Source organism: Mastacembelus armatus, unplaced genomic scaffold (genome assembly GCF_900324485.2).
Source record: "Mastacembelus armatus unplaced genomic scaffold, fMasArm1.2, whole genome shotgun sequence".
Lineage (NCBI taxonomy): Eukaryota > Metazoa > Chordata > Actinopteri > Synbranchiformes > Mastacembelidae > Mastacembelus > Mastacembelus armatus.
Window position 1 is genome coordinate 491,644 of NW_022872920.1, and position 14,138 is coordinate 505,781.

At 40.9% G+C, this 14,138-nt stretch overlaps 2 non-coding genes across 2 annotated transcripts; one reads left to right on the forward strand and one right to left on the reverse strand.

Annotated features, from left to right (window-relative positions):
• Nucleotides 1-788: 788 nt before the first annotated feature.
• trnay-gua (transfer RNA tyrosine (anticodon GUA)) lies at nucleotides 789-876 on the reverse strand. Its single transcript is given in 2 exon segments — nucleotides 789-824; nucleotides 840-876. It is a non-coding gene; the product is annotated as a tRNA-Tyr (tRNA).
• An 8,233-nt stretch (nucleotides 877-9,109) lies between these two features.
• Nucleotides 9,110-9,182, forward strand: trnar-ccu (transfer RNA arginine (anticodon CCU)). The gene has a single exon. It is a non-coding gene; the product is annotated as a tRNA-Arg (tRNA).
• Nucleotides 9,183-14,138: the final 4,956 nt, after the last annotated feature.

Consider the following 14,138-nt stretch of genomic DNA (forward strand, 5'->3'; position numbering starts at 1 on the left):
TACTTGACTCTTCTTAGCTTCAGTCCATGTCAAGTTTTCCACTCACTCCAAATTTTCCTTCTGCTGCAGTTTAAAAGACAGGTACTTTAACCTTAACTAAATTAACTAAACTTGACCTTAACCTAATTCTAATGTGTACCCTAGATCTAGGTTTTTGTAGCTAGTAAGTCGCTATTAACACACTTTAACCTGCACTTATGTGCTAGGAAATAATTTTTTAAGTAAACTTTTTAAAAACATTTTTTTTGTTTCAAATATATCAAAATAAACGGATCAACTGCTGTACAAGCAAGTTGTCGTGACTGAGTGGTTACGGTGATGGATTAGAAATCCAGTGGGTTCTCCCTGTGCAGGTTTGAAACCTGCTGACAATAAGTTGTTGTGAGTAACTCATCCCACCAGTGCTTGATACACTTGGTGGACTATGAGGATTAAACAACTGTGTTGTTTGTTCAGGTAGGAAAGTTTACTGTTGACATTATGTTTGCTCCAAATTGAAGGGAACACACTCTCAGGTTACATCAGTGTAAACAGCACCATCATGTGGCCACATTATAGTATTGACATATACGTTATTAAAAAAGGGAAAAAACGATAAACACGAACAAAACACAGCAAAGCTGGATTTGTTCAGGATGTCTGCCATCAAAGGAATCACAGAGCAGCCAGGTGTTCAACTACTACATAGATCCAGAAACTGACACAATACGACACATCATGTATCATCAGAGCTTGTTTTTACATTCATCCATCCAATGTCAGTAGATACATAGGACACCAAACCAAATTCCTTCAAGCCAGAGTTGAACCAGCAACCTAAGGATAACTGATACACTAACTTACAGTCCTCCGCTCTACCAATTGAGCTATTGAAAGAAGCACACAGTGGTTTGGTTTCCACACACTTACAATACATATGACCACATTATTTCAGATGAACATTAACAAGACCTGTGTCAGGTTTCAAGTCTCAGTTGAGGTGTGGGTTCAAATCCCACCACTGCCATTATGCTGTCCTAGTTCTTCCAGCATTAGTGTGACCTTTAAGACAATGACACCAACTTGTGAAAACTCAATGGAAACAGTTGTTTGAAGCTCCAAAGCATAAAATCCAAAAAGTGATCTCAGCATGCTGGACACATAACCAGTAGGTTGATAGGTCCATCTGTGTCCATCTTCTGCTACTGCTGGATGAAGTGAAGTGTAAGATACTCGGTCAGTACAGCTGCACTAGTCTATGTTGATGTAAGTAAGTAAGTAAGTAAGTTTTCTGTATGATGGGCTTCATGTACAACAAATGTAATTATTAGAATAGAATTGTTCCTACATCTTGTTCAGTCATTCCTGGTGCCTGTGTCAGACTGATCTGCATGTAGGTTTTTCTGAATGTAACAGTTCGTATATATAAATATAAACCTAAATATAAATACAAACACTGTGAAACAGGATTTGTGAGATTTTATATGAAAGACAGCAGGCCCCTATGTTACTGCTATGTTGATACTTGTTGGTGTTTCTTGGTTAGTGTGTAAGAAGTTCTGGGTTCAAATCTCAGATGAGCCCTTTCTTGTTGGAACAGTAGCAAATGTTGTAAGGACCTTGGAATCTTTGTATCTTTTCTTGTGGTGCCCTGCACATCTAGTCTCTGTTAAAAAGCAGGACATAAAATAAGTTTTTATGGCAAATCATCTTGTAAAGCTTATGGTGTTGCACTTGTTCCTTGGACCTGGAGACGTAACTGAGCCACTAATAAAACAAGTGGACTGGTTTCTCCAGTTTACATCAGTGTAAACAGCACCATCCTGTCGCCAAATTACAGTATTGACAAATAAATTATAAAAACAACGAAAAAAGATAAACACAAATAAAACACAGCCTTGAACATAAAATCAGTAAAAATTTAATAATTAAATTAAAGATATTTTAATATAAAAATAAAAAAATACATTAAGATCAACCACAAACTGTGAGCTCTACAGCCAGAAAGCAGCAGGAGCTACAGAACACATATGCTTCAAGATCTCTGTGGCTTTATTTGTCATGTGAAAATGAGCAGTCATTGAAGTCTGCCTCTGTGGCAATACTTGTCTACGCATCTGTTGTTAAACAGACCATGGAGCTGGATGAGGAGAGGACACGTTTTCTCTTTAAGTGCTCGTGCAAAGTGCTGGTGATGCTGTGGTATGTCAACAAAACTTAGCACAGTACAGGTCTTTGAAAAACTATTATACTGAACCTCTTTCACAAATGAGTCAGACTTTTCCAACTCCACCACAGTTGCTATGACTGCAGGTGTGGTGTGCCTCTGGCTATGAAAGTAGCAGGAATGTATAAATAGTTTATGAACCCAGAAACACCAGGGTTCTAAAACTAATTAGTAAAACTGTGAAGGCAGTTTGTGTTAATAAAGACTCACACACCAGAGAAATGTCTTTCTGAGTTTTATTCACACACTTACTGGCATCCAGCTACATCAAGTGAGGAAGATCATGTCAGAGTGGGATTTTTTCCCCTTTGAGCATTTCAGTGAATTTCTAATACATCATCCATGACCTGAATAACTATTTAAGATAAACTGACCAAACACCACCAGTTTGAACAAGTGACTTAATCCATAATAACCACATCATCAATTAATACTTCAAATCAGAACAAGAATTACTACATACAGAGAAATATACTAGATAAAACTCATAATAGTATATAATTATACACTGTAAAGTAAGAATAAAAGTTTATAAAATATCACATTACATGTCTGCATGTCACAGCATTCAAAGGTAATAACAGTAAATAAACTAAACTTCTTTTCATTAGTAGATTAAAGGCATTTATCAAACAGTGATAATGAGTCTTAAGTTAAAAAATAACAATTTGATAAATGGTCTTAAACTTGTAGTGGACCTACAGTGGGTACGGAAAGTATTCAGACCCCTTTAAATTTTTCACTCTTTGTGTCATTGCAGCCATTTGCCAAAATCAAAAAAGTTCATTTTATTTCTCATTAATGTACACTCAGCACCCCATCTTGACAGAAAAAAACAGAAATGTAGAAATTTTTGCAAATTTATTAAAAAAGAAAAGTAAAAAATCACATGGTCATAAGTATTCAGACCCTGTGCTCAGTATTGAGCTGAAGGACCCTTTTGAGCTGCTACAGCCATGAGTCTTCTTGGGAATGATGCAACAAGTTTTTCACACCTGGATTTGGGGATCCTCTGCCATTCGTCCTTGCAGATCCTCTCCAGTTCTGTCAGGTTGGATGGTGAACGTTGGTGGACAGCCATTTTCAGGTCTCTCCAGAGATGCTCAATTGGGTTTAGGTCAGGGCTCTGGCTGGGCCAGACAAGAACGGTCACAGAGTTGTTCCGAAGCCACTCCTTTGTTATTTTAGCTGTGTGCTTAGGGTCATTGTCCTGTTGAAAGGTGAACCTTCGGCCCAGTCTGAGGTCCTGAGCACTCTGGAAGAGGTTTTCTTCCAGGATATCGCTGTACTTGGCCACATTCATCTTTCCTTCAATTGCAACCAGTCGTCCTGTCCCTGCAGCTGAAAAACACCCCCACAACATGATGCTCCCACCACCATGTTTCAAAACTGTAGGGATTGTATTGGGCAGGTGATGAGCAGTGCCTGGTTTTCTCCACACATACCGCTTAGAATTAACGCCAAAAAGTTCAATCTTGTTCTCATCAGACCAGAGAATCTTATTTCTCATAGTCTGGGAGTCCTTCATGTGTTTTTTGGCAAACTCTATGCGGGCTTTCATGTGTCTTGCACTGAGGAGAGGCTTCCGTGGGGCCACTCTGCCATAAAGCCCCGACTGGTGGAGGGCTGCAGTGATAGTTGACTTTGTGGAACTTTCTTCCATCTCCCTACTGCATCTCTGGCGCTCAGCCACAGTGATCTTTGGGTTCTTCTTTACCTGTCTCACTAAGGCTCCCACGATTGCTCAGTTTGGCTGGACGGCCAGGTCTAGGAAGAGTTCTGGTCGTCCCATACTTTTTCCATTTGAGGATTATGGAGGCCACTGTGGTTTTAGGAACCTTGAGTGCTGCAGAAATTCTTTTGTAACCTTGGCCAGAGCTGTGCCTTGCCACAATTCTGTCTCTGAGCTCCTTGGGCAATTCCTTCGACCTCATGATTCTCATTTGCTCTGACATACACTGTGAGCTATAAGGTCTTATATAGACAGGTGTGTGCCTTTCCTAATCAAGTCCAATCAGTTTAATTAAACACAGCTGGACTCCAATGAAGGAGGAGCACCATCTCAAGGAGGATCAGAAGAAATGGACAGCATGTGAGTTAAATATGAGTGTCACTGCAAAGGGTCGGAATAATTATGACCATGTGATATTTCAGTTTTTCTTTTTAAATAAATTTGCAAACATTTCTACATTTCTGTTTTTTTCTGTCAAGATGGGGTGCTGAGTGTACATTAATGAGAAATAAAATGAACTTTTTTGATTTTGGCAAATGGCTGCAATGACACAAAGAGTGAAAAATTTATAGGGGTCTGAATACTTTCCGTACCCACTGTATATTTGACTTCTCAAACATAGGTGGATCCAAGTATATTTTTGGTTTTATATTTACAACCAAAGGGGGGTAATAGGAGAAGGAGTTTCAGTGTCATTAAATAAACATAGATGAGTGTATCATAAATGACTACAGAATTGTTTCCAAATTGAACCAGAATTGACTAAGTGGAACTTCCACACATATACTCCTGAACAAAATCTTAAAACCAGGGGAAACTTTACAAGTATTCACATTTCGCATGAGGTTTGATTATCCTCTCTTGACACAGAATTCTGCAAAGCAATTGTGCTTCTGTATCAATGGGTTCCTCAACACAAGGGCACTCCATGTCTCCAGCCTCGTCTTCAGTCCTAATGCCAATTGGCTCAGAAACAACTCAGGGCTTATAAAACCTGCCAGCAAGCAGGTTTGGTTCGCTGAGTAAGATACCATCAGTTACTGACTCAGAGTCAATCTGAACACGCTTTGTGGAACCAAAAACCTTGACTATCCCTCATCTCAGGTTTAACAAACTCTGGGTTTTCACTAAATCCACTTTCTGAAACAGGCCCCTGTACACTGTGTTACTATGGAAACACCATCTTAAGGCAGAACTGACATCAACACAAGACTGACAACACACTGTGTGAATAAAACACATTAATGTAGTGAGTTTCTAAATAACATGTCACTGCTGACAGGAATAGAACTGGGGCAGACAGACCCCAAAGGAATTCAAGCCCATTACTTTGACCACTCAGCCACAACAACTTGCTCAGTTGCTTAATTAGATATAAGATATAATAAGAATTGAAATATTTCATTTTAAAAAGCAATATTTAATATTAATGTTGTGATGAACTGGTGACATGTCCAGGGTGTACCCTGCCTTTCACCCAAAGAGAGTTGGGGTAGGCTCCAGTAGATCCTTGTGACCCTGGCTTTCAGGAAAAAGCGGGTATAGAAAATGGATGGATGGAGATACAGTATGGGGTTTAAACCCAGGACCTTGATGTTATAGTTAAATTCTTTAACAAATAGACTCAGAGGATGAACTTCAGTAAGATTATATAGACGTTTTACTTGCAAGGAGTAACAGTCACACAGCACCTTGGTACAGCATGAGGGTCACTGGCTGCTTGCAGCCTAACACATCAGTTTTCATGGAAATACAAAAGGGAGGGGATTTCTCACAGAAAGACATCTGGGCCCTTATCAAATAGTCAAGGTTAGAGCAAACTGTTCTCACTGAGAGCAACAATTATATTTCCACAATACACAATAGGCCCTATTCAGAAGTGTTTCAGTTCTACTAAAGTAAGGTGGATCAGGTCACAGGAGGGTAAACATTTAAATTTCTCTAACACATCCCTCCTGTTTAGGCTTAGCATAACTATTATATAGAAATGTTTAGCAAATCACAAATGATAATTATTTTGGTAAAACACAGAAAGATCATAAATCATAACTACTGTGATTAAACAAACAACCAAGATCACAATCACAAATCTAAAATGATTAGCATACTGAAATATAACTTGTAGAAGTGAGAAATAAATGTCATAACTTTCTGTCTTTATTGGCAAACAGTCATCACTTTGAAATGGACTGATACATTTGTTTGTTAATCGCTGTATCAATAAGGATTTGACAAAGGCCTCTAATACATGGAATCTAAGAGCAACCACAGGTAACCAAAATAGCAGTCACCAAAGCCATTGAGATGAGTATGGACTGGATCAGGCCGCTCCCTTTACCAAACATTCCCTCCAGCCAAGAAGTGAAGTTGTTACCAGCATTCTCAACGAGCTCTGCAGATAAGGCTTGGAGTCCTTGTAAAGCTTGAGTGACAGATCCATCTGGGGAAGTGTTGACAGCATCTCTAGTGTAGTTAATGAATCTCTGCTGGTTATAATACAAATTATTTATCCAATCAACATTTTTGTTAATGGTACTCGTCGGGGACTACCCTGGGCTCTGATGGCATCAATGTTATCTGTTATCGGCTGCTGCAGTCTCTCTTTTCACACGGTGTGGGCTGTCTAGGGAAGAACCAGACAGAGGTAACACATAAAATGGCATCACCAATTGTATAAGAGCGCAGGTTCCCTGCCAATCAGGTGGGAGCACTGGTCTCAGTTGGTTTCCCCCACAATACCACCACAGGTCAGCATGTGCAGTAACATGGTCTGTGAACCAGGAAGGGTCAGAGCCTGCCCCAGGAGTGGTCACATTGGTGGTAGAGTTGCACCAGTGGAGATCACTGACCTTTCTCCCTGAAGTAGAATTTCTCAAAAACAGGTATAGTTAGTACTATAAGGTGTAAAGAAAGGTGGAGTAACAACAGGAGCAGGTGGCATCAAATAATGCAAAGACTGACATTGTTTACTGGCCGGAGGGCAGGTGGAGGTAAACAGCTGCAGTGTACAGATCAGGCCTGTTGGATCATTGTGTGGATTAAGTCTAAAGGGCATAGTCCCTAGTTGTGGTCGGGCTGCTGAACAGACAATACAATCAGAAACTCGCAGTTGCTGGGATGTGTAAGTGAAATTCAAATCCAATTCAACCATTCATTTTTATCAGTGTAGCCCGTATCAGTGGAGCAGTGCCGAGAGCAACTGGCCAGTTCCTCAATGAGGCTTTGTGAAAAACGGCGTGAATGGAGGTGATACTGGCTGAATGAAGAGAGAGCACAGACATAACACAGACATAACACCACCAACGAGACCAGGAGGTGGACTACTACTAATGGGATGAACACACCTGATTCAGGTAAAAAATGTAAAGAAGTGTAAAAAATGTAGCCAGAGAACGAGCTGCTCAGTGTGAGCTTCCTTTTTTCAAGTCCATTGGATTTAGGGTAGTCTGCCCTTGGGGAGACTCTCTGGACCCGTAACCCAGAGTTTGACACATGGAAACCATACCTTCTGTTGTTGCAACCTGTCACAAATTTCCAATCTTATCTTCCTCTTTGCTGCTGATGAGACATGTTCAGTAACAACCATTGTCCACATTTTGGATTCAGTGAAATCCCTTCAGTCATTTTTCCCTGTGTTGGCTCATTACATGCATTGTGTTTAAAGACAGGTTTCATTGTAGATACTTAAACTTTTATAGGTAAACTGTTGATAAAACCATGAGCTCAGCAGGGGTTAATATGCATTTGTGTGGTAGTGTGGTTAAGTGGTCCAAGGTGCTCAATTAAGGCTTCAGTCTCAGTTGAGGTGTGGGTTTAAATCCCACCACTGCCACTTCTTTGTTCTCATAGTGAAGTCTGTGAAAAGTTTTCTCATTTCAGGAGCTTCTCCTTAACTCATTGTGATTTGAATCAGTGAAAGACAAAACTCGTCCTTGTTGATGTTACAGTTGCAGAGGAATCAAAATGCTGTTCATCAGAAACATCACTTATATCTGAGAGATTATCCTGTTTACAGTGACTGAACCTGAGAATAAACCTGCTGCTGAGCTGGATTGAGATTGCAGATGTGTTACCAGGACAACAATTGCATCATCGTAACATCATGTGCGTTCATTGTAAAATAACTGGATAAGCAGTGAGGAGAAAGTGAGGAGGTTTAACTCAATAAACCAGCTTAGAGAAGGCAGCGCATGGTTTAGTGCTTAGTGAGCCTGACCACAAACATGGTGATGCTGGTCCCACTCCTGGACTTGTCATCTTGAACAGCATATATTCCCTTGCTTTCCTTTCCACATTCCCTATCTCTTTCTACTGTCCTATAAGACATAAAGGCACAAACTGCCCAAATAATAATAATTAAAAAAAATTTTCTTAGGAGTAGGTCTGTGCCTTTACCCAGCCAGTTTCAGAGACTAAACTTTCACCACGTCTGTTCAAAGTGACTTTCTATTGTTTTTATATATTGTTAGCCATTAGGCCACCAGGATTTCAGTTTCTTGGTGACCAATTTTCCTGGTATCCAGGTAGTTCCATTACAAAGCAACACCATCAGTACGAGTTCTAACAGGCTGGCAATCTGTATAGTCTATACCCTGTCTGGGATTTTCTTACTTTGGTCTATACACCCTGAACTGGACTCGTTAGGTAAACAATAGAAGTGAGCACAGCTGAGGGTCATTAGGATCTAATGGTATGAAGTGTGTCCTCCCTGGAGGATATGTGAAGTGTTGTTTAATTTCCTGGGAATACATGAAAGGGCAGCCTGGTATATTGAATATAAGTTATGTCTGAGCCCTCCACCCCTGTTAAGGGAGGGTTTTTCTACCTGAACATGTATGGCTTCTCTGATTCCTCTCTCAAACCGTCTATCCTCTCTGTCCAAAATATGTACATCACTGTCTTCAATGAGTGTCCTGTGTCCTTTACATGGATGTACACTCTATTTACACTCTGAATTCTGACTTTTTGTAGCAGTGTTGGGTGAAATCCATTTAAAATCAGCTTTCTGATTTTATTTTATGTTTTTAATCCAAGTAACTAAGCTGATAATAAAAAAAGAAAATAGATCCATCATCTATAGTGTTTATTCTTATCAAGGGTAGCAGAGCTCTGAATCCAGTTTTAATGGAATTTTCTGGATACCAAGACTGTTGGTTACCTCAGCCTCAGAAACCCCAGTGGCCTAATGGATAAGGCACTGGCCTCCTAAGCCAGGGGTTGTGGGTTCAAGTTCCATATGGGGTGGTTGATTGTAGACTGGGACATATAAGCTATGTTTTTTGAGGGTCCTCAGACTCATACAGCCTTTGGGATCCACAAAGTCAGCCAGAGCCTGTCCCTCCTGACCAGGCTGGAGGGTCTTTGCCCATATCTCCTCAAACGTGCAGCGGAGCCTGACTGCCTCCACAAATTCAGGGTACGCTGAGGAGTAGTGGGCAAAAGCCTCCTAACAGTGGACATAGAGAAGTTGAAACTGTCTATCACACATATTGCTGTACTGTATGCATTATACTCTGTATACATTACAATCATCACACTCTCATGGATTCAATTTCTGTATAAAAAGGGTAGATATGTTATTTTCTTTCTTTGTAATAATCAGTATTTGAAATGCTCAGACTGGGCAGCAAAAGAGAGATAAGCTCACAACACAGGTTGAGAAGGAAAAGTTTTATATTTGATCTGTAACTGGTAATGTGTTAAAATCAGCACCTTAAAGTGGACTAACTAACATAAGCAATGCAGCCTATTTAATAGGTATGTTCTCTCACAGAACAGAAGGACATTCATCTGCTGTCACATCTATGAAGTATTTCAACTCAGTGAAAGAGAGTTGGAACAGACTTCCAGGAACAAACAGATTGTTGTGGAAAAGGTCAAACATAATCTCTTTAAAGAAATAGAAACTGCAAATTTCTGGACTATTATAGAGGCTACTTATAGAGAGCATGATAATGACTGATATCACAGACTGTAATCCCCTGCCCTTATTGGAAAATTGCAGGAAGGATTTACTTCCCACTGTCGCCCTGAGATAAGACTGTGGTGTACCCTGCCTCTCATTCACATTTGCTGGGATAGGCTCCAGCCACTGACTGGCACTGTCAGGATACTGGTGCTTATTGTAAGATGCAGCTAAAGCAAAGCTCTGTATATTTAAATGATCAGTCTGCCTAATGTGTGACTTGGTCCTGTGACCTTGAGCTTAAAAGTCTCATGCTCTAGCAACAGAGGTAGCCAGGCTTCATGTAGCATGGCCAACCATTGTTTTTCCAATTGTGACACATGCCACAACTGCTTTTTCTTGACAAATCTTTGGTGCCCTGTTCTCTGAAGAGGTCATCCTAACAGTGGGGGATTCTTGGCTGATGGATTGAGTTCATACATGTACAAATATGAAACCAGATATGTGATAATACAGAAGTCTTAATATTGGGCTTTAAAGACTTGTGGAGAATGTGGGCATCAACCCCACTTCCTTTTACATACAAAGCAATCACTCTACCACAGTTGTTCAAACTGTTCACACTGCAAAGGTGCAAGTTTTTATAACTGTACAAGTCAGATATTACAAATGTTTTGACTTTACTTTGCATTATCTTTTCTTCACTGTGTTAGTTTCAGTCAAATAAGGCAAAATCCATATGTCACTGAAATACAGTGAAGTCAAAGTATGAAGTACCTCAAATTGTCCTTAAATATGGTACTTGAGTAAATGCATGTACTTACTTTCCATAAGGTTTTTAGACCTGTTTTTAGACTGGTTTGTTCAGAGCACAGAAAGCTGAAATGTTAATGAGGCTACACCCAAACTTGCCCCATATCTGAAAGAATGTTAATGATTCTATTCAGTCCTCATTAACTCATGATTACAGTGAATCCAACAGCTCACTGGAAGTGTTAAGTGTCCACTGGACACACAATATTGTTCTTTTAATGAGGCTGGTCAAAAACAACAGCAACAGACTTGCAACAATCAGCTCCATTCATTCACACATCAGTGGGCTGCATTCAGGCTATTTGCATAGTTACTAAAGCTGAGAATTGCACCATCATGGGTGATGGCTCTCAGACCTGGGAAGGGGTTGGCAGAATGTCATTACTTGTAAAAACACATTTCAAATCCAGTTCAAATAAAATCAGTTCATTCCTGCTCATGTCTAAACATGTTATGGCTAAACTGAATTCATCTGTTTGTACCAGAGTTTAAACAGTGTCAAAGTACAAGTGAATTTGTTATTTCTTGGCCTAATATGTCACCTGTAAAACACTGCCACACACAGTTTGTTGGAAGTACTCACCAAAAGTTGGGACACCTGTAGGAATTGTTTGCATCCATATTCAAGGCTCCATTTACTTCTCCTGCGGCAAAGAAGATGGAAGTAGCCCAATCCCTGATTTCTGACATTTGTTTCATTTTCTGTGCAAAGTGAATTTTTTAACCTCAGGCAGTACCACTTTGCTTTGTACCAGTTAATGGACTTGAAGCGCTTAAATGTGAATCAAATCTGATAAAGTGGACGTGTTATTCCAAAGTTTGAAACGGTGTGTGCTGTGTGACAGAAGTGATGCCAATGCATTCTTATCTCTAAATAAGAATTAGGGCTGTCAAAGTTAACATGATTAAGGACTCATGGGACCAACAGTTGTTATTGTGTATGTTCAAGTTGTTCAGTTAGCAGTGTTGCAAATGCCATTAGTTATGTTGTGGTTGAACTTGAGTCTATGTGTGATGTGGGGCCAGTGGGTAGGCCCGAGAACAATATTAACATAGACACTATGTTTAAGGTACCTGTGGTGATTCATTAAGTTAATGTAAGTGTTTAATAACAGTACCAGTGTTTAAACAATGTCAAAGTACAACAGGTGAATTTGTTAGTTCTTGGGCTAATATGTCACCTGGAAAACACTGTCACTGTAGCAAACAGAGATAAAATCCTTTTCCATTGACTTAGTTGGATTATTTCTGTTCATGTCAAAGCAACTTGTGGAACATGTCTGACTGTGAGGCAGACAAACGAGAGTTACGACTGTAACTGCGGTTCTATGAATAACCACCAGAGGTGGTGCTTGAAGCACTGGATGATCATCCTTGCGCATGAGCAGGCCGAGTATTAATAAAAACAAAGTCACCTGTGACCTTCTGGTGATGCCCCAGTGACCTGGTGAATCTATAAGATCACGTGACACCGGAGGTGCAGTCCCTTGCTCTTCTCGCGAAAACATGAGGATTCTGAGGGACCAAGTGCTCTGGCGGTCATCCAGGATTCATATAACCGCAGTTACAGTCGTAACTCTCGAACTCTCGCACGAACAGGGCACAGTGGTTCAGACGTGTCGAAACGAGCAAGCTGCAGTGGACGAATGTGGCCAACTGATGAAGCCACCTTAGGCTTCATCAGTCACACTCTGGCCAGAGTGTGACTCCTGAACCATCAGGCGGTCCCGCCTTGTACTCTGTTCACTGTTCACATGTAAATAATCTCAGGTGAACCAGGTAAATATGTGCACACCCCCGAGAAATGACATAAAACGTCAAACTTCATCATAGAATTTACTCACTTTTTCGGCGCATTTGGATGATGGCTCATCACGGACTTGAAGAATCGCTCGTTATATTCCACACAGAGACAAACAGTATAGTTTGTCCTCAGAGTAAAAAGACTGATTTTAACTCAAATGACGAACGTTCACGCTCCTCATTGTGTTGTATTGTGCAGCACTAATCCCCTCCCATCTACATTGCCTGAAAAGCTCATTATGCGCGCCTTTGTCTGGACGTTCAGTGCGTCTTTTGTGTTCTCAGGTAAATCACATGACTATTCATCCTCAGACACACCCTCTTGCATATGGCCTTTCTGGACAAAAAGTGTCTTAGAAAATTTAAATCAGTGTATTGTTTACTGTGAATGTGTGAACAAGATGATGTTGAATCCGACCCAAGTTCCTTAATTGAGAAAGGACAAGCTGAATCAGAGACTAAATTAACTGGTTTTATTATAAACAGAGATATCTCTGGAGATCAGCACTCTACAGTGAGTCTGTTCCTCAGCCTGTGCCTAGTGAGATCTATATAAAACAAGAAAAACAGTGGTTTTCACAGACAAGAGCCGCTCCCTGGTTGACCTCTCCGTTCCCGCACTGGTTAAGGTCACTTCCTTATAAGGTAAAACTGCCCAATTCCCTTAACAACAGCTATCCTGCAGGCGCACCCTATATCTGGGGGTCACAGTGTCTTACACAAAGAGGAGGTTACAGGGCGCGGCTGTTGTCTCTACATACCATACTTAATTCATACTAACAGAACCTATACAACTTTATGCCTTAAATCCTATGTTCTATGATTTTTTTTAAATTTGCTATCCCTCTTCTGATCTCTCCTAAGAGATCACAATCCCGAGGTGTTCATGATTCCAGTGTTGTCCTCTGCTAGAGGAGCATGCAATGGCATCATGGCCTTGGGGTCCTGTTTCTCAATGGTAGACGAAATAAGTCTCACAGAGAGGGACCTGATGCAGGGGATGCAGCAACACCCAAAAACATACAACCACAATAATTGTGGTCAAGGCTACAAGAGCCCCGACCCCACTCCAACTACCATACATTGTACTCAAGCAATCCTAACTCTAAGGCATATAGGAAAAATAAGAAATGAATTAAAATCAAAACACTGAAAATTCCCACATAAAACAAACACCACAATGGCATATAAGTACACTTCCGCTCGTTGGTTAGAGGCTTGGCACGCCCCTTGGTGGAGAGGAGCGCTATTTCACCTCCTCCCTTGTCGTTCTGTGGTGGCTTGTCGTTCTTTTCCTTTTCTTCGGGCTGAGGGTAGACTACCTCAGCACCTGACCCGCTCCTTGGAGATTATTCTGCCCCTTTGTGAGGAGGGTCCTTCTCTGCCTCGTCCAAGACAGAGGTGTCTGTCAACAGATCCGTCCGGACCTGTTCCAGTGATCTTGTCGGCTCGTCTGTGGCCGCACACTGCGACCAATGGAACTACGTATCACCTTTCCCTTGTAGTCTCACGGCGTGTGACGTCCTTTCAGTGACCCTGAATGGTCCTGTCCACCTCGGCTCCGACCACTTCCGTTTGATGACCTTCAGCAGGACCCAGTCTGTCGGTGGTGGCGCAGGTTGATTGGTCTCCGTGCCCTCTCCAACATGTCTGGCAAAAGCTGAAACGAGAGCTTGCAG